At 41.7% G+C, this 21543-nt stretch overlaps 1 protein-coding gene and 3 non-coding genes across 4 annotated transcripts in view; 3 read left to right on the forward strand and 1 right to left on the reverse strand.

The window, feature by feature from the left end:
- The window catches only part of LOC145362417 (uncharacterized), a 1142232-nt gene that overhangs the window by 241842 nt on the left and 878847 nt on the right, over nt 1-21543 (forward strand). The window lies entirely within an intron of this gene.
- trnak-cuu (transfer RNA lysine (anticodon CUU)) lies at nt 8343-8415 on the forward strand. The gene has a single exon. It is a non-coding gene; the product is annotated as a tRNA-Lys (tRNA).
- trnan-guu (transfer RNA asparagine (anticodon GUU)) lies at nt 11753-11826 on the reverse strand. The gene has a single exon. It is a non-coding gene; the product is annotated as a tRNA-Asn (tRNA).
- On the forward strand, nt 16543-16624 carry trnal-aag (transfer RNA leucine (anticodon AAG)). The gene has a single exon. It is a non-coding gene; the product is annotated as a tRNA-Leu (tRNA).

Raw genomic sequence — 21543 nt, forward strand, 5'->3', positions numbered from 1 at the left:
AAACGATGAAAACTATCACAGCATGCTGCTGTGCAGAGGAACCTGCAGAAAGTTGATTTGCAAGTGCAGCAGGTAATTACGACGGCAAATGTTTGTTTTTCCTTCTTTGCTAGAGGGATAGAGTTTCAAAGTAGCGAGGTTATGTTGCAGTTGTATAAGGTGCTTCTGAGGCCACACCTGGCACACCTGGATTACTGTGCACAGTTTTGGTTTCCGGACTTGAGAAAGGATAGACTGGCACTGGAGGGGGTGCAGAGGAGGTTCACTAGATTGATTCCGGAGTTGAGAGGGTTGGCTAATGAGGAGAGGCTGACTGGACTGGAGTTATACTCATAAGAATTTCGAAGAATGAGGGGAGATCTTATAGAAACATACACGATTATGAAGGAATAGATAAAATAGAAGCAGGGAAGTTGTTTCCATTGGCGGGTGAAACTAGAAATAGGGGGCATAGCACCAAAATGAGGGGAAGCAGATTTAGGACTGAGCTGAGGAGGAATTTCTTCACCCAAAGGGCTGTGAATCTGTGGAATTCCCTGCCCAGTGAAGCAGTTGAGGCTCCCTCATAGAATGTTTTTAAGGCAAGGATAGATACATTTTTGAACAGTAAAGGAATTAAGGGTTATGGTGAGCGGGCAGGTAAGTGGAGCTGAGTCTGCGAAATGATCTTATTGAATGGTGGAGCAGGCTCGAGGGGTCTAATGTCCTACGACTGCTCCTTGTTCTTATGTTCCTAAACGCCTGATGGCAGCAACTGTTCTTTAGTTAGTTGGTACATGACCTCAGACTTTTGTCTCTTTTTCCTGGTGGAAGGTGGAAGAGTGTATTTCTCTTTCTCTCAAGTGCTTTATGCCTCTACCTCTTTTCCCATCCCTCTTTCTCTGTCTCTCCCTCTCTTTCTATCACTACATCCATCCCTCTGCCTTTCCCTCTCTTCTTCACTCTCGCTCTCTCTTTCTAGATCCCTCTCTCCCTTTCTTTCCCTACTTCCTTCTAGTGTCTTTCCCCCTCTCTCTTTTCTGTCTCTCGTGTTATCTGCAGCTGTCTCTATCTCTTAAAACAAAAACAGAAAATGGTGAAAAAGCTCAGCAGATCTAACAGTATCTGTGAAGAGAGAATACAGTAAGAAGTCTGACAACACCAGGTTTCAGTCCAACCAATCTATTCTAGAGTACACGCACAAGCTTTCGGGGTTTGCCCCTTCGTCAGGGGAATGGAGAGTTCTGGCCTCAGGCAGAGCATATAACAGCAAAGACAGTTTACAGATTACTGATTAGAATGCGAGTCTTTACACCTAACCTGCTGTTCAAGTCTTAAAGATGCCGACAATGTGAGTGGAAGGAGCATTATACATAGGCTAAAGAGATGTACAGACAGTACAGTGAGTGAGCTTTTGCAAACCCAGTTAAGTCATCGGGGTTACGGATAGTGCAACATGTGCCCAAGATCCCGGTTGAGACCGTCCTCGTGCGTGCGGAACTTGGCTATCAGTCTCTGCTCAGCGACTCTGCGAGCCAACATTTCGAGCCTAGATAACCGTTCACAGAGCAGTTTTTATCTCTCTACCTATGTGTCTTCCACTCTCTCTATTTATCTCGCTCCTTACCTGTATTGCAGAAAATGTTACAGTAAAGTATTGATTTCTCAGCAATGATTTAAACGTTCGAATGAGCGACACACTGTATCAGAGCCGGCAGGAATCTTTAGCTGCGTACTTTCACTTTCATTTCCTGGTTCTGACGAGATCATTCAGTGGGCGGGAACAGTAAAATCCACCTCCCACACAGGAACCATCCACATAAAACCCTCAACAATAGAGTTAAAGAGAGAAAGGAAATCTTCAGAAGGACATCACAGATGTGCAACATCAAACAAAACAAATGTTTGCCGAGCTAAAGAAGGAGGTGTTCAGAGCAGTGATCAGAATCTCCATCAGTGAAGTGGGTTTGACAGCCAGCCCTCCCTCAACATCACTTCTCCTGACCCTCTCCACTGACTGAATTCTCACACTGAGCGTCTGACACATTTCCTGAGTAATAGAAATCTCAAATCAAACACTGGGAAGAGTGAAGCGTTTATATTCCGTGTGAGGCACAGTTCTCTAGACAATCCTTTTACCTGGTTACTGTGTGGAACTAAACCAGGGAACTTACAATCTTTTTTTCCCATTTGACCACAGAACAGCTTCAATCCTCAAATATCCACCTCCTGAACTGAAGGAACACAGGAAACCGGGAAGGTGGAAGTAATAGAGGAATCTACAGAGGTGTACAGGGAAAATGCAGGGATTAAACACCAGAGTGAGAATTTTAAAATGGAGGCATTGCTTTACCAATGGTCAATATAGATCAATGAGCAAAAGGGTGAACAAAACTTCTGCAAGTTAGGATACAGGCACTAGAGTTCAGGATGATAGGCTGATAATGATAAAGAAGCATTCAAAAATTAGACAAGAGAATCTGTCACCCCGTTCCACATGAAATGAAACAAAATACCGCTGAAGTAATATGCATTTTGTTGTCAATGCCAACACTTATTGGCCATCCCGATTCCCCTTCAAATGAATATTTTGCTGGGCCATTTTCGAGTGCAGTCAGGAGTCATTCACATTGCTGTGGGCCTGGAGTCCCATGTACACCAGACTGGGTCATGTTGGCAGATTAACGTCTGTGAAACTACAGCTGAGTTTTTCTAACAATCAGAACTAGATTCATTTCTTAGTTTAGCTTTCACTTGAATTTCATATCCAGGCTGTGGTGGGATCTAGACGTGTGTTCGTGGATCCCGGGATTCATACTCCACTGATTTTGCAAATTTGTGAACATCTTGCTGAAAGAATGTAAGTGTAAATCCTCCAGGAGAAATCAAGCAAAGTAATTGAAAACAAACATTTAGACTAGGGCATTGTGAAAGCCGGTGTGAGTTACCCAAACAGAAGCCAGTTGATTAGATATTTCTCGCCTCATTCACAAGCAGAAAATGTGGTGAATCCCCAGAGGGTCAGACCCAGTCTGTGACGGGAGATTTGGTGACCGTTTCAGGCCACTGGACTAGCATCATAACTGAAATAAGACACTAATATTCCAGATTTTACGGAAGTTCACCTTTCGAAAAAGGGAGAGGAGGACAAATGGAAGAGAGGGCTTGTATCTCTCTTAACGCCCCAACTTTTATGGACCTCCAAAAGTTTACAGGTTTCAAGGAGATCGCCTAGTCACGAGGGCCCGCGCATCCTTTGAAACAATTCTTATGGAAATATAAATAACGTTGATGAACGTCCATTATGTGAGATTAAAAGTGATATCCTGTGACAGATGAATGGCAGAGTTCAGGAAATTTCATCCATTCCCACTCAAAATTGGATTTGCGTTTCATAACGCCACCGAATGTACAAATGCATGTGTTAAATATACATCTAGCATCTCTAGTCACTATCTCCCATGGGAAAGAGAAATAGAGTTCCTGCACAGTGACTGCTGATAAAATGGCAAACTGACCAGCCGAGCTCCTGTTGGAAAACTTCAATCCCAGACAATTTTGTCTAATATTCACACTTCAGCAACTGGTTCCCAAGTGCAGACATCCAGCTACTGAATGCAAACACATGAGACCAGCGCTGTGAGTCGCCAGCAGATGGTGAAACTGTATCACTATAATCACGTTTACAGTGAAAAAGGTTTTCGAGTTTTTTTAAGGGTAGGAAAAAGTGAATAAAAAGGCGTCTACATCTTTTCCAGTAACTTACGGCGTGGAATGGTTATGAATAGAATACTTACTTAGTTATTCCTGCGAATAAAGATGTCTGTTTTTGGCTAATAATTCCATTACATTCTATTTTGTTATTTTAAATACTTGTTCAAAATTCATTAAAAATATTTATTCATAACTGAAGATAAATCTACTTTTGTCTGAATTTTTCAACAATTATTTACTTTTCAGACCCTTCACAAACAAAGACCAACCCTGCTTATATTCTGTTCTGTGCATCTTTAATATATGTATTTGCTTATTTCACTTCAACACTCCAGTGCATTTGGGGCACAAACTAACTTTGATGTCTCACACATGCTGCAAAATCCACCAGGGTAGTGGAATTTAATGCGCATTTGGCTGAGGTTTTTTAAATGAATTGTACCAAGTGCATTGTCAAATACTGCCACTGAGTTTTACTAAATGCAATCACTGCCACTCCAACATTCTGTCTCAAGCTGCCGTCTAGCACCGACTGTAAATCCATGGAAGTTTAGTGCTAATATTTGAACAAAGAAAAAAGAACAACACAACATGGGAACCAGGCCCTTCGGCCCAATGAGCCCGCGCCACATTTCAACATTATGAGTGCCCTCCTCTACCCATGACCTTTGTCTACACCTCCTGGGGAAGATTTGCAACCACCTTTGCTAAATAATCCATTCATCCATGAATCTCTACTCCTACCTGTTCAACTCACCATTGCTAAATCCAATAATGAATACTGTGCAAAGGGGGCAGGACTGTTTGGGCTGAGTGTCGAGCTGAATGGGAGGGTGGGGATGTGGTGAGCTGGGGTGGAATTGTGAAGAGAGTTCACGGGGGTTGAGTTTTGAGATTCATTTCATTGAGGGAGTTGTGTTGCAGCTGAAGTGAAATGCAAACATCCACGCAAGTTAACAGAATGGTACAAAACTGGAGGCCAACATGATGTCCAGGCTGGTTCATTAGTATTAGCTGATTTGAATCCGGATTTTTTCTGGACTCAATTCATTTTTTTTATTTGTTTTTACAATTTCAATACACGTTTTAATCAGAAATGGTGATAAAAAAATGTCTACACTGTGTATGTTTCACTGAGATATTGTTTTGTGCAGAACACGAGATAATCACCCTGTTCTAACGAAAAATATGTTTATTCTGTAAGTAATTTCACAATTGCAGTAAATGGAGATCTGATCACATTCTTTAGATCCTCTCTGAATTGTGTCTGGGTCACTGCGTAAATGTATGTATTGGTGCAGCAACTCAGAAGTTGGAGCATAAATCCTAACTCCCGCACAAATGCAGGAATATAGAAATGAATTAAGTTTACATTATATAATCGTTGACAAAAGGAGTGGATAAGTAACACTGACCATAGTAGGATAAAATTTCCTGATAGAGCAAACAGTAAGATAATGGATTTTCTTCTCTTCACTGTCTCTGGGTCCTTTGAACTATCCATACACTTGCAGCTCTGAAGTCTCCTGCGGAATTTGGTCGACCTTAGAATGTGTTTAATGGTGAAAACATTCAGCAACAGAATCAACAAAAAAGGAATGAATGGTGTTAAAATATAATGCAGATTTTCAACCGCTCCCCATGCTGCAGAATAGAGGACATCAAAGTCTACATTACAAAAATGGGGAATATTCTGAAACACATATCTATCACCATACATGAAATACCAGAAAATGTTCTTTACACTGAATAGCACACTCACCGTTCCGAGAACCACTGTTGCAGTTTTCTCAGTGCAGTATTTTATTTTCAGCTTCTGACAAGTAATAGCCACAAATCGATCAAAGGTGAATGTGACAGTGAACCAGACAGAGCAATCAGTGACTGCATAAAGCAGCACAGCATGGATATTACATATTTTAAATTGGTAAATGATTAAAAATTCAAACTTAATGGGAATTTGCCTCAATATGAGATCGATGATAACGACCAGTAGATCCGCTGCTGACATGGAAATGAGGTAACGTATCACACTTCTGGAAAGACCACACTTCCCTCGTGACAGGATAAGAATCGTCAATACATTCACTGTAAGGAAGAGAAACACAATTTACTCGTACTTTAGACTGAGCACAAGAGAAACAATCTCTCAGGATCCTCGGGAACAGCTGAAACATTTTTATTAAATCCACCCCAGAATAGAATGAGTTCACCTATTCTGCTCGAGACCAAGTTCACAGCAGAAAAGCCCCGCAATGATGTAGCAAGAGGCCACATTCACCAGTTAATCAAGTCTCCAATTTGCTGCCTTCTTCAGATTTGTATATGGGGGTCACAATGGTGCCAGTAGGTTTGGAGCAAATGTTTCTGGTCTGGATGACTCTGCTTTGATTGTGCTGAAGACTGTGCAGTTGAAGATGTTGAATCAGCTGATTTGGAATTGGCTGTGAATCATAATACTGGAAATCATGTTACATAACGACAACCATAAAGTGGAAAGATTGAAATTGAATGTCAGGTAGTGTGAGGATAGCTGTGTGGCAAGGAGAAATGTTTCCAGTGCACTCACAGCTACAAACCATGAAGGTTACACAGAATGATATCAATAACTTTGTAACATGGACAAGGACAATGAACACAGAGAAATATGACTTACCAGTGACACCAACTACGGCAAGGACTGGGTAATAAATCCTTTGGATATCGTAAAATACCCAAAGAATACGAAGCTCAAGTGGTATAATCCAGAACATGGCTCTGAAATTCAATGATCGCTGACTGTACTAGAGACCACTCCCAGTTAAACAATATTGCACACACAGTGAAAATTCCTATTTATAAATCTTCTAATGTCCCCATTGAAACAATTAAACCGTGTGCTGAGGGACATGAATCACAGTCTCTGAACAAACAAGATGACTTCATCTTTTCTTGCAAATTATATGGTTATTGTCCTTTTAACTCATACTAAAAAAAATCCGAATGAAGGCAAACATTTTGGTTCATGCACCTTGGCAAAAAAAAGGAACATTGATTAACAATGTGTTGCTGAACTGAAGAGAGTTGAAACCGTTGTGAATATTGCTGTCACACATTGTCAGCCTATCCGTTTTCCAACAGATCTGTAAAGACAGATAAGTCAACACCGGGGACAAAATAGTGAGACTGAAATGATTTTGTTTGCAAGAACACACAACAGAATGGTTGTCAATAAATACTTACATATTAAATGTTCTTCAGTTGAAACACATGAACTGTTTGGTGTTTCCATGCATTCGTGGAAGGCAGAGATGGGCTGAAGGTTATCACTGGGAAAACTGAAGGGGAATTGCTAAAAGAGATCATTTCTCCAAACGGGGTTATTAGAAAATAGATTATTTAAAAGAAATAAGCACGCAAATGTCTATGATATTTCTTAGACATAGAACCATAGAATTCCTACAGTTCAGAAGAAAGGTTATCTTGGCCCACCGAGTCTGCATCCCACCCAGGTCCTCCCCTCTGCCCTATCCCCGTTAGCCCCACACATTTTCCATGGCTAATCCACATACTCTAAGGGAAAATAACGGGCAATTTTTGCATGGTCAATCCAACTAACATGATCTGTTGTAATATAAATGAGGGACGGGTTTTGTGCAGTAATACAGAGACAGAGCCGAATGCACCAGATATCGATACAGCACCTGTACTAATATGAATGCAGGCTGGGTCCAGTTCAGTCATTACTGAGAGAGTGTATACAGTATATTACTAACCAGCGTGGTGTTTTCTCATCTAAGTAGAGACATGACATACTCAGTTTTGACAAAGACAAGTTCTTTGTGAAGGATACAATGTGAAGGATAAACTTGCATTTGGTGAATAAAAAATCCCAAATACAATAAAAAGCAGGTGATTCATGAATAAATGAACTTTTTAAAAGAGCTTCCGTCAGCTTCGCTGGTGGTGTGGTGGTTAGGATTTGGCGCTCTCGCTGCCGCGGCCCGGGTTCGATTCCCGGTCAGGGAATGTAGATTTATTGCTGTACAACAATCCTGCGTTACTTCCCGGTTTGCAACTGTCAGAATCAATATTAGGGAGATTTCCTTGTTTGTGTCTGAATTGGAAAAGTCACATGTGAAGAACAAAAAAAGAAAATAAGAGAGCGATAGGCTGGAAAGTGCTGATGGTACAAAATGCTGATATGGGTTAAAATCTGGCTGTTAGTGGGGGAAAGTTTATTGTTTCTACTGACACCAATATCTCGCAAATCTGGGTCCAAATCTCTGATTCAATGACAAGAAAGCTTTTAATTGAATGAAATAGTAAACTCTCTCACCCCTAGTGAAGTGGAGGCAGTTTTCACTCAGAAACCAGTAACTGTGAGTTTAACAATGTGGGAAGGAGAAAGACTCAGTTTGAGCGGTGACATTGCGGGAGGAATGGAGAGCTGGAGTTCACCCAGAAAAGCAGCAAAGTTTCAAATCAATGGCGCCCAACGTTGGATGGCCCATTAACGGTGATAATTTAATGTTATTCAGCAGAATCACCACACGATGGTTTATCACTGGTTGATACTAATCCTGTAAATGGAGTGAACTGCAGTAGCATTGAATGCAGTAGAAAGGGCAGCGTGGTAGTGGCACAGTGGTTAGCACTACAGTGTATGTGCCCGGCTAGCTCAGGCAGTAGACCATGAGACTCTTAATTTCAGGGTCGTGGGTTCGAGCCCCACGCTGGGCGTCAATGTTTTTAAACTTTGACTTATTCCTGGGTGAATTCCAGACCTTCGTTCCTCCAGAAGTGTCACGGCTAAAACTGTGTCTCTCTCGCTTCTACGTTGTTCATCTCACAGTTATGAATGAAAACTGACTGCAGATCACTGGAAGGCGGTGAGTTTAGCGCTGAACTCAGCGAGAGGTTTTGTTCTCATTTATTATGAGATTTAAACCCAGATCTGCGAGATTGTGTCAGAGCAAACAACAATCATCTCCATTGTAATTCAATCATGCAGCCTTCCATCCTATCAAAAGACTATTTGTTCTTCCCTCCTCTCTCTCTCTCTATTTTGCTTGACCCTGTACTTGTTTGAAAACCGCGAAATCATCAATTTCTTCCAGTTAGGGTCAAAGGTCAGCAACCTGTATCATTCACTCTCTTTCCCGCCACAGAAGCTGTTGAAACTGATGAATCTTCCAACATTTTCCGTTTTGAGATGGGATTTGCAGCAAGTACAATTCCTTCTTTTGGATCACAGTGGATCACTTTTCTGTGACTGAACCATAACTGTCTCAATAGTTAAAGGGCAGAGGTTTTAAATAATAAGAGCCCCGAATATGTCACCCTGTCTGACATGAAATGAAACAAAATGAAAATTACTAATTATTTCATAAATTGCTGCTAACACAATATAGATTTCATTGTCAGCATTTGTTGTCCATTCCCATTTCCCGCTGAACTAACTATGTCGTTGGGCCATTTCAGAGGGCAGTTTAGACTCAACTACATTGTCTTACATTCTCTCTCCAGAAGTACCGTCATGCCTGGTGAGATTTTCCAGCATTTTAAGTTGTTCTTTTAAGTTTCAGCATCTGTTGTAATTTGCTGTGGGCTGAAGGAGTCATTCCTGTTCTATCAAAACATGAGTTTCTTTTTCCTCGACAAACCTTTCTGGAGAATTTGAAAAACGCTGCAATGTATCGGTCAGATTAATGTAGGCGCCCACACCTTCCCTTGTGGTCTAGTGGTTAGGATTCGGCGCTCTCACCGCCAGCGCCCCGGGTTTGATTCTCGGCCAGGGAATATAGATTTTATTGTTGCCGACCAGCACAAGATTTAGGAGGGGATGAAATTCCTTCCTCATGGAAAACAGGAGCGATCATTGTGTCAGTTTGAACTGCCTGGAGAAACAAAATAAACCCATTGGCCCAATCCCAGCAATTTATATTTACATTCCCCTTGCTGCTTCCTCCTGTCAAAATGAATAATAATACATTCTACTCCACTACATTTCACTGTAGCTCACCACATTCAAAGATCATTCGTAGCCTCTGCCTCTTCTATAGCTTCTTGTGGGAAATCTGCTGAACAACATGAGCTTTTCACAGTTCTGCTGTGATATCTGAGATTTGTATCTCATTGATCATCATTACTGTCTCCATTGCTTCATCCCAGGTCACTGTCACTACAGATATAGTCACACAGTCAGTCTATCATCTACAGTAAATGATATTCCCTTCCTTTGCTTTCAAATACATTCACCTCCAGAAACTGATTACATGCTGAGTATAATGTTCTGTTTAGCTGACAGTTTATCATCAATCCCGTTCCAGAATGGAGTAGCACCGTGTCAAAGTGGGTGGGAGTTGGTGACTCCACCAGTTCTGAAACCTTACTGGACCCCCGCGTATTTAGCCCCGCCCTCTCAGCCTCCATCGCTCCAACTGATTGATAAATGTCACTTTGAAAACTAATGATGGTGAATTGAAGACGTGGAATCGAGATTAATAAATGGTGTTGGTCTGCGGCCGAGGCGAGGGGGGGTGGGGGGCGACGGGTTGTGGTTTGTGGGGGAGGGGGTGGAGGTGGGGGGAGGGAGGGTTTGGGGGTGTGGAGGGAGGGGGGTGCGGAGGGCATGGGAAATTCTGATGGACACTGAGATGATGATGTCCATGAAATACTAGCCCCAAACTCCCATTGAGTTACATTCAGAGTCAGATTGCAGCTCGGACAGAAAATTGGATTGTCTGCGATTACACTTAATAAAATCCCGTGTCAGCATTCGACAGTGAGATTGGTATAATGAGCTAATAACTCAAATCAGGGCACAGTAAGTCATTTTGAGGCGCTCATGCAATTTGCAGTGTTTATTATAGATCAGAGTGAGTTAGGGCTCGAATTGTGCTGAAGTCAAAAATTATAACAAGCAACTATATTTTAAATATACACAGAACATAACATAGAGGCAGGGTTCGGCTGGATTTCTAAACGGACTAAGGGGGAAAAAATGAGCACCGAGGAATGGAAAATCCAGCGAAAAAGAGATATGCGTCCAATTATAGTGAAATATTATTTGATAATGTCTGGATGAGAAAATAGACACATCTTTAAATCACTAAAATGTAAGGTTATGCAATAATTAGCTGGTAATCGACATGTTCACTAACCGGAAGGTAAATATGAATGCAAGTATTAAATTCGCTATCCTTCGGCCAGATTTCTCTGTGAATGTTACTGACAGAGATATTAATGCCATTACTTTACTAATTGTTCCCTTTCTATGGAAACAGGGAAATAAATGTTCCTCAAATATCTCCTCAAACCTGCTGCACTAACCTTGTGATTAAAGTGATACAACACCACCGTCTGCTGGCGGACCACAGCGACTGCAGGCGCTGGTGCTTGTGAATCTGCGAACCGGTTACTGAAATATGAATATTGAACGATATTGTCCGAGATTGGAGTTTATAGAAGGATCTCGGCTGGCGTATTCTTCCTTTTTATAACCAGGCATCGCAGATAAATCGGGTTCTTCATTTCCCATTGGGTGATAATGTCTGGAGATTGAAGTTGGGATTATGTGAGACTTCAAATTGTATACTCGATGCAGTTATCAGACGTTAATCAAATTCAGAATCTTAGTGGGTAAACATTGCTGCCCTCTGCAATTCGTTTGTCAGACATTTTCACGGTTTAGTCTTAAAAAAGGCACAAAGAATCACACACACACACACACACACACACACACACACACACACACACACACACACACACACACACACACACACACACACACACACACACACACACACAGAGGCATTGGAGCCTACAGAGAAACAGGGGGGGGCATACACAGATTCAGGGACACATATAGATGCAGGGACACACTAGATTCAGACGCAGACATATAGAGATCCTGGTAACTCGAAAGATACGAGGGCACACACAGAATCAGAAGCATACACAATGTCTCAGCTTGTACACTGCCAAATTCTCTCTCGTAGTTCCAGACTTTTCAATGAGTTGAAGCAGGCAACTGTTTACCCTTGAATGCTGATAGTGAGAAAAATAGCAAAAATTCCGTCCCTGGGTGGTCTCGAACCACCAACCTTTCGGTTAACAGCTGAACGCGCTGACCAATTGCGCCACAGAGACTGACACAACAGCAGTTAAATATATTCTAAACTAGTGTGTCAATGACCACAATTCTATTTCTGAAAACCTGTTCCAGAACTGCAGCATGACCGCAATGTTTACAATTCTATACAAGTCTCCTGAATTCCGTTGATCCCGCAGCACTGCTGTAGTGTGTTTCTCCTATGAACGGACAGGTAAAATGAATCCATATCTCTTATCACAGGCAGGAATTCAGCGGGACGGAAGGGAACTAACCACCAGTAGCCCAAAGATCCGATACTTTCCACTCAATCACCAATAACACCATTCACAACTGCACCTCCTTCCGAATATTGTGATCTATTTTCTCTCAGGATTCAGTCCCCAGACTTAATATTTCCCTTGTTTTCCCCCAATTTTGGCAGGAGATTCGGTTCAATATACAGAGTGAACAGAGAAAGAATAAGCTTTGCATTGGCCGGGAATCGAACCGGGGCTCCCGCGTGGGAAACTAGAATTCTACCACTGAATCACCACTGCCGCTCTTATTGGTGCTACCCCCTCATGCTCTCTCTTCCTTCACACTCTGCAGCATTGTAATTTCCTTACTTTGTCCTTTCATTCCCCAAATGCCCACAAATGGTCTCACTCAAATCTCACACGCAACATCGCACAAGCCTCTCATGCTGTTCAGCACCTTCCTTTCATTCACAACCGCATCTCAAACTTTCACCCTTCCTCCAAAACACAAGCACTCTACAACAGTCCCCCTCTCACACAGCCTCATTCTCCCAAATATGCCTCTGCTTTCACCACATCCGTCTAAACACGCTTAAAACGTATTCAAATTATTTGCACACTGTCTCTTATACTCAACTCATATCACTACAATACGCCTCATGCCATTCTGCAAAAGCTTTAAGTTGCTACATTTCTTCAAAGCTGGTATCCAGTGCGACACCAGGACAAACTTCCACTTTCAACACTTGATAACACCTATATAGGGTTACAAGTTAGCTCGGAATGAGTTAAAAAATAGGGCTTAGGAGAGCTAGTAGGGGGCATGAGAAGTCCTTGGCAAGTCGGATAAAGGAAAACCCCAAAGCTTTTTACTCTGACGTTAAAAAAATGCATTAAATCCTCAGATATAGAGGCCAGTCTGCGACATCTGAAAGCAATGAATCCTAACCACGAGACCCCCAGGATCCCATCTGCCTGATTCTCCCAGATACTGGTTACATGAATGTGCACAGCGCCAATTGTCCGCACTCACACACTCCTTCCTGTCTGTTAAGATTTGAAATTGTTTATATTTTTCACATTGGCTTCCAGTGTGATGAAAGCAGAGCTGTGAAAAGCTGATGTTGTTCAGTGGATTTACTGCAGTAAGGTTTATGTCAGTTCGATGCAAACATTGGTGTTTGAATGTGGTCAGTTACAGTGAAATTTAATGCAGTGGAAGGCAGCCTACTCGCTTTTACAGGAGGAACCAGCAAGGGAAATATAAATATGAATAATTGTACAACGGGACTGATATTTCTCCCTGCTGTTCAAATTGGCACAAGAATTGATCCACGATTTTCAGGTTATGTTCACGTGTTGGGTTCCGTGGTGTAATGGTGAGCACTTTGGACTCTGAATTCAAATCTCGGCAGAACCTTGTTTTAATTTGCAAATACAGATGATGGATTGGCTGAAGGGTGTTTCATTTAAATTTACCACCATGTCCTAATCGAGAGGGGAATTTGCCAGCCCGTTCAGCGACAAAATGCCCCGGCCGATGAAGGCATGCTTTAAGGTGCGAGGGGCAAGGTTTAAAGGAGATGGACATGGCAGATTGTTTGCACAGAGAGTAGTGGGTTCCTGGAACTCCAAACTGCACACACTATTCCAAATGTGGTCTCAACAAAACCCTGAATTACTGTAGCCAAACAGCAAACGCTTCAAAGCTTAACTCCGTGCTCAAGGCTGGAAGGAGATTGTGACAGTGGATAATTCTCACTGTGCGCATTCCTGTCTGAACTGAGTAACAAACAGGAATCATCTCACTTCAGAAACACAATGAGCTGCACACAGTAACATGCTGTAAAGGACCGACATCATTTAAACTGTCCTTAAGCTCGTCTCTTCCCAATTTCCTGCCAGAAATGACAAGAGAACCTCCAGTTGAATTTGCTCAGGATCTGCACTCCAGGACTCGAGGCAAAATTATGTTTTATATGTTCATCAAGGCAATAACTCACATTTGTTTTCAGAGTTTGGATGAGAGTAATAAATCTTCAATTTCAGGCCTGAAATCTAAACAGCAGCGAAAAATACAAACTCTAACCACCAGCTTACCCACCAGCATGTTTTAGAATTTACTTTATCCGCGCTGTATTTGTTAGTTTAGTTTTCACACCAGGCCACTTTCACAGAAATAGCTTTCTCCTGCAAAATGACAGATTCTTATTCAACATGGTGTGTTCAGCCAATGACAACATTCCATGAATAAAAACTCCAATATTAATGTCCCACATCAGGACCATCTGCTTCATTGTTGTGTCTTTAGTTTACAGATCAAGTGATGAGTTGAATTTTTTGACTCTGGGCTGATTATCAAGATCTCTCTCTAACTCAAATGCAATATCTGCTCTCGGTTATTCTATTCTCTCATTTTATCATTCTGAATCTGTAACTGAGGCAATCGTAGACGTTATATCAGTTTCCAGTGTGAAAAATACGAGACTTTTTTTTGTTATAATGCAACTGTGGTTAATAGTTTTCCCGTAGTTTAAATTTCATGTATACATAAGTAACTTTTCTCATTCCTTATTCACATCTGTTAATTCCTCTTTCTATTAAGGTCTGTATTCTCTTTGTGGTGTATGTAACAGATGTACAAATATTGACGGATTCCCTGTGCATTTGTTCTGTTCTCAATGTGAAGCTCGATCGTTATGTTCACTTTTCTAACTTACAAAAAATAATTTCACTGTAAAATATTCTCTGAACTTTTAAATAAATAAATAACTGCCTCTGCCTTGGCTTAATTCCGTTCTCCAAAACCCATCCACTCGGCTCCATTTTCCCTATTATAGGGTTGCCCCCTTTCCCAGACAGGCATGTTCCCGCAGTCATGTGTGGAATGTGGTTGAACTGAAGGCTGTTCAGTGAAAGAGCCACTGCGACACCCAGTGACCCATCTGTGCAAAGACACCTTCATCTCTGCCTTTCTAGGATAACACAGTAAAAAGTCTGACAACACCAGGTTTTAGTCCAACCGATTTATTTGATAGTAAACTCGCAAGATTTCGAGTGGACTCCCTCTTCGTCAGGTGAATGGAGAGTTCTGGCCTCGGACAGAGCATATAAAGCACAGACAGTTTAGAGATTACTGATTAGAATGCGAATCTTTACACCTAACCTGCTGTTCGAGTCCTAAAGTGGCCGACAATGTGAGTGGAAGGAGCACTGATCACAGGTTAAAGAGATGTGTATTGTCTCCAGACAGCACAGTGAGTGAGGTTTTGCAAACCCAAGCAAGTCACGGGGGTTGCAGATAGTGCGACATGAACCCAAGATCCCTGATGAGACCGTCCTCATGTGTGTGGAACTTGGCTATCAGTCTCTGCTCAGCGACTCTGCGCTGTCGTGTGTCGTGAAGGCCGTCTTGGAGAACGCTTACCCGAAGATCAGAGGCTGAATGCCCGTGACCACTGAAGTGTTCGCCAACAGGAAGGGAACAGTCTTGCCTGGTGATTGTCGAGCGATGTTCACTGGTAGTCCAGCGGTTTGTGTTCAGCACTTCCCCAGTGATGCGTAGTTTCAATTCCCGCCGAGGAAAATAAGATTATTTGATCTCAGCAAACCATTAATAATGATCTGATTTACTCTCTGATCGAAAACAGATCGATTAAAATCAGCCGAGTGACATTTGCAAGATTCCATCAGAGCTGGAAATTTCACATGTAGAACAGTTCAAGAACAAACACAGAAAGGGAAGGACAGTGATAGACTGCAAAGTACTAACGATTGAGATGTTGCAATGTAAAATCTGTGTGCTAATGAGTCAGATTTCACCCTTTATATTGACACTGAATAATGAAACTGTTCCCTCATCTGCATTGAAAAACATTTAGAAATACTTCTGTTCAGTTTCGAACTGTCGGAGTGTCCACGGAATGTTTGCATTGGCTGAAAACATCATGGTTGAATCAGAAGCTGCCATTTTGCGGGAGAAATCTGTTTGTGATGAAAGTGGCCTGGTGTCAAAATTAAAGTAACAAAAGCAGCGTGGATGAAGTAAATTCTAAAACACGCTGTGAGCTGCTGGTCTGGTGGTTAGAGTTTGACTCTTTCCCTGCTGTTCGGATTACTGATCTGAAATTGAAAATTTATTGCTCCCATCCAAACTGTGAAAACACATGTGAGTTGTTCCCTGGATGAACATATAAAATATAATCGCGCCTCGTGTCCTGAATTGCAGACTCTGAGCAAATCCAACAGGCGGTTATCTTGTCATTTCTGGCAGAAATTGGGAAGAGACGAGGTTAAGGACAGTTTAAATGATGCCGGCCCTTCACTGCATGTTACTGTGTGCAGCTCATTGTGTTTCTGAGGTGAGATGATTTCTGTTTGTTGCTAAGTTCAGACTTACCTGAATCAGTGAAGGAGCAGGCTCAATCCTCCTGATGGCCGTTCCAAGCTCCATGGCTTTTAATGAATTTCAGTAACATTATCATCAAATAACATGATAGTGGAACTACTGCACGTGGTAGCGTGGCTGAGCGGTCTAAGGCGTTGGATTAAGGTTCTAATCTCTTTGGAGGCGTGGGTTCGAATCCCACCGCTGCCAAAATGGATTTGAGTTTTGATCTCACAGCTCAGATTGAATGCACGAATGTGTACGGTGTCATTTTCGTCAAGAACAACGAACAGAAACATTACCAATTTAACAATTTGCTGGGGTGAAGCAGTGTGTGCAAGTGGCCCCTTTCGAGAGCGCACACACAGTGAATTGCTGGCTGCCGCGTTAAACACTCAGATGAAGGATCATTGCTCCCTTAGATATTTGGGAGACGGAAGCTTCTAGCCGACCAAACGGCCGAAATAGCTTAGTTGGGAGAGCGTGAGACTGATAAACCTAAAGGTCCCTGGTCCAATCCCGCGTTTCAGCAGGACCCTCCTGCTGGTTTTCTGTGCTGTCTGCAAATGGGACCTGTATGATGTCTCGCACTGTTTTCAAACACCAATTCGTACAAGCTGCAACAGGCCAAATACCCATCGCAATTTCCACCCTGCCAGGTATTGTTCCATTTCCTGCTCGTTGGATTTTACTTTCTAAAAACTTCCTCTATTTCTAAACATTCCCAATGTTAATGAAAGGTGATGGAGGTGAAGGTTTATCTTTGTTTCCTGATGCACACATGCCATGTAACGTCCTGAGTTTTTCCAACCTCATCACATTTCAGTGCAGATGTCAGGTCCGCTTTTACATGGCAGTGAAAATACATTTAGTTGACCTGCTGTTTCATCCAAAACAATGTATATTTGCATTACCTCTTTTGATTCCTCCCGAAGGAGGCCATTCGGCCCATCGAGTCCGCACCCACATCAATCCCACCCACGGCCTATTCCCCGTAAACCCACAGATTTCCCCTTCTAATCCCTCTGACACTAGGACCAATTTGGCATGGCCAATCAAACTAACCCACACATCTTTGACACGCAAACCGGAACACCCGGAGGAAACCCACGGAGGCACGGGGAGAACGTGCAAACTCCGCACAGACGGTGACCCGAGGACCTGAGTCCCTGGCGCTGTGAGGCATCAGTGCTAATCACTGTGCTAAAGTGCTGCCCTTTCTACTGCATTCAATGTTACTGCAGTTCACTCCATTGAAAGTATTAGCATCAATCTGTGATGCACCATCCTGTGGTGATTCTGCTGAATAACATTAAATTATCACCGTTAATGGACCATCCAACGTTGGGCGCCATTGATTTTAACCTTTGCTGCTTTTCTGGGTGAACTCCAGCTCTCCAGTCCTCCCGCAATGTCACCGCTCAAACTGAGTCTTTCTCCTTCCCACATTGTTAAACTCACAGTTACTGGTTTCTGAGTGAAAACTGCCTCCACTTCACTGGGGGTGGGAGAGTTTACTATTTCATTCAATTAAAAGTTTTCTTGTCATGGAAACAGAGATTTGGACCGAGATCTGCAGATATTTGTGTCAGTAGAAACAATAAATTTTCCCCCATTAACAGCTAGATTTTAACCGCATCAGCATTTTGTACCATCAGCCCTTTCTCGCCCATCGCTCTCTTAATTTCTTTTTGATTCTTTACATGTGACTTTTCCAATTCAGACACAAACAAAGAAATCTCCCTAATATTGATTCTGACAGGTGCAGACCGAGAAGTAACGCAGAATTATTGTAATAAAATCTACGTTCCCTGACCGGGAGTCGAACCCAGGCTACAGTACTGAGAGAGCCGAATCCTAACCACTAGACCACCAGGGAAGCTGATACAAGTTCTTTAAAATGTTGATTTATCCATGAATCACCTGCTTTTTATTGCATTTCAAACTTTTTATTCACCAACTGCAAGTTTATCCTTCACATTGTATCCTTCACAAAGACCTTGTCTTTGTCAAAACTGAGTATGTCATGTCTCTATTTAGATGAGAAAACATCACGCTGGTTAGTAATGTACTGTATACATTCTGTCAGTAATGACTGAACTGGACTCAGTCTGTATTCATATTAGTACAGGTGCTGTATCGAAATCTGGTGCATTCGGCTCTGTCTCTGTATTACTGCACAAAACCCGTCCCTCATTTATATTACAACTGATCATATTAGTTGGATTGAGCATGCAAAAATTGCCCGTTATTTTCCCTTAGAGTATGTGGATTAGCCATGGAAAATGTGTGGGACTAATGGGGATAGGGCAGAGGGGAGGACCTGGGTGGGATGCAGACTCGGTGGGCCAAGATTACCTTTCTTCTGAACTGTAGGAAATCTATGGTTCTATGTGTAAGAAATATCATAGACATTTGCGCACTTATTTATTTTAAATATTCTATTTTCTCATAACCCTCTTTGGAGAAATGATTTTTTTTTTTAGCAATTCCCCTTCAGTTTTCCCAGTGATAACCTTCAGCCCATCTCTGCCTTCCACGAATGCATGGAAACACCAAACAGTTCATGTGTTTCAACTGAAGAACATTTAATATGTAAGTATTTATTGACAACCATTCTGTTGTGTGTTCTTACAAACAAAATGATTTCAGCCTCACTATTTTGTCCCCGGTGTTGACTTATCTGTCTTCAGAGATCTGTTGGAAAACGGATAGGCTGATAATGTGTGACAGCAATACTCACAACGGTTTCAACTCTCTTCAGTTCAGCAACACATTGTTAATCAGTGTTCCTTTTTTTTGCCAAGGTGCATGAACCAAAATGTTTGCCTTCATTCGGATTTTTTAACATGCATAAAAGGGACAATAACCATGTAATTTACAAGAAAAGATGAAGTCATCTTGTTTGTTCAGAGACAGCGATTCATGTCCCTCAGCACACGGTTTAATTGTTTCAACGGGGACATTAGAAGATTTATAAATAGGAATTTTCACAGTGTGCGCAATATTGTTTAACTGGGAGTGGTCTCTAGTACAGTCAGCGATCATTGAATTTCAGAGCTATGTTCTGGATTATACCACTTGAGCTTCGTATTCTTTGGGTAATTTACGACATTCAAAGGATTTACTACCCGTTCCTTGCTGTAGTTGGTGTCACTGGTAAGTCATATTTCTCTGTGTTCATTGTCCTTGTCTATGTTACCCAGTTATTGATATTATTCTGTGTAACTTTCATGTTTGTAGCTGTGAATGCACTGGAAACATTTTTCCTTGCCACACAGCTTTCCTCACACTACCTGACATTCACTTTCAATCTTTCCACTTTACGGTTCTCGTTATGTAACATGATTTCCAGTATTATGATTCACAGCCAATTCCAAATCAGCTGATTCAACATTTTCAACTGCACAATCTTCAGCACAATCAAAGCAGAGTCATCCAGACCAGAAATATTTGCTCCAAACCGATCAGCACCATTGTGTCCCCATATACAAATCTGAAGAAGGCAGCAAATTGGAGACTTTATTAACTGGTGAATGTGGTTTCTTGCTACATCATTGCGGGGCTTTTCTGCTGTGAACTTTGTCTCGAGCAGAATAGGTGAACTCAGCCTATTCTGAGGTGGATTTAATAAAAATGTTTCAGCTGTTCCCGAGGATCCTGAGAGATTGCTTCTCTTGTGCTCAGTCTAAAATACGAGTAAATTGTGTTTCTCTTCCTTACAGTGAATGTATTGACGATTCTTATCCTGTCGCGAGGAAAGTGTGGTCTTTCCAAAAGTGTGATATGTTACCTCATTTCCATGTCAGCAGCGGATCTACTGGTCGTTATCATCGATGTCATACTGAGGCAAATTCTCATTAAGTTTGAATTTTTAATCATTTACCACATTAAAATATGTAATATCCATGCTGTGCTGCTTTATGCAGTCACTGATTGCTCTGTCTGGTTCACTGTCTCTTTCACCTTTGATCGATTTGTGGCTATTACTTGTCAGAAGCTGAAAATAAAATACTGCACTGAGAAAACTGCAACAGTAGTTCTCGGAACTGTGAGTGTGCTGTTCAGTGTAAAGAACATTTTCTGGTATTTCATGTATGGTGATAGGTATGTGTTTCAGAATACTCCCCATTTTTGTAATGTAGGCTCTGATGCCCTCTATTCTGCAGCATGGGGAGCAGTTGAAAATCTGCATTATATTTTAACACCATTCGTTCCTTTTTTGTTGATTCTGTTGCTGAATGCTTTCACCATTAAACACATTCTAAGGTCGACCAAATTCCGCAGGAGACTTCAGAGCCACAAGCGTATGGATAGTTCAAAGGACCCAGAGACAGTGAAGAGAAAAAAATCCATTATCTTACTGTTTGCTCTATCAGGAAATTTTATCCTACTATGGTCAGTCTTACTTATCCACTCCTTTTGTCAACGATTATATAATGTAAACTTAATTCATTTCTATATTCCTGCATTTGTGCGGGAATTAGGATTTATGCTCCAACTTCTGAGTTGCTGCACCAATACATACATTTACGCAGTGACCCAGACACAATTCAGAGAGGATCTAAAGAATGTGACCAGATCTCCATTTACTGCAATTGTGAAATTACTTACAGAATAAACGTTTTTTTTCGTTAGAACAGGGTGATTATCTCGTGCTCTGCACAAAACAATATCTCAGTGAAACATACACAATGTAGACATATTTTATGTCACCATTTCTGATTAAAACGTGTATTGAAATTGTAAAAACAAATAAAAAAAATGAATTGAGTCCAGAAAAAATCCGGATTCAAATCAGCTAACACTAATGAACCAGCCTGGACATCATGTTGACCTCCAGTTTTGTACCATTCTCTTAACTTGAGCGAATGTTTGCATTTCACTTCAGCAGCAACACAACTCCCTCAATGAAATGAATCTCAAAACTCAACCCCCGTGAACTCTCTTCACAGTTCCACCCCACCTCACCACATTCCCACCCTCCCATTCAGCTGGACACTCAGCCCAAACAGTCCTGCCCACTTTGCACAGTATTCATTATTGGATTTAGCAATGGTGAATTGAACAGATTGGAGTAGAGATTCATGGATGAATGGATTATTTGGCAAAGGTGGTTGCAAATCTTC

Source organism: Carcharhinus amblyrhynchos, unplaced genomic scaffold (assembly GCF_965287045.1).
Source record: "Carcharhinus amblyrhynchos unplaced genomic scaffold, sCarAmb.v2.hapA scaffold_38, whole genome shotgun sequence".
NCBI classification, from domain to species: Eukaryota; Metazoa; Chordata; class Chondrichthyes; order Carcharhiniformes; family Carcharhinidae; genus Carcharhinus; species Carcharhinus amblyrhynchos.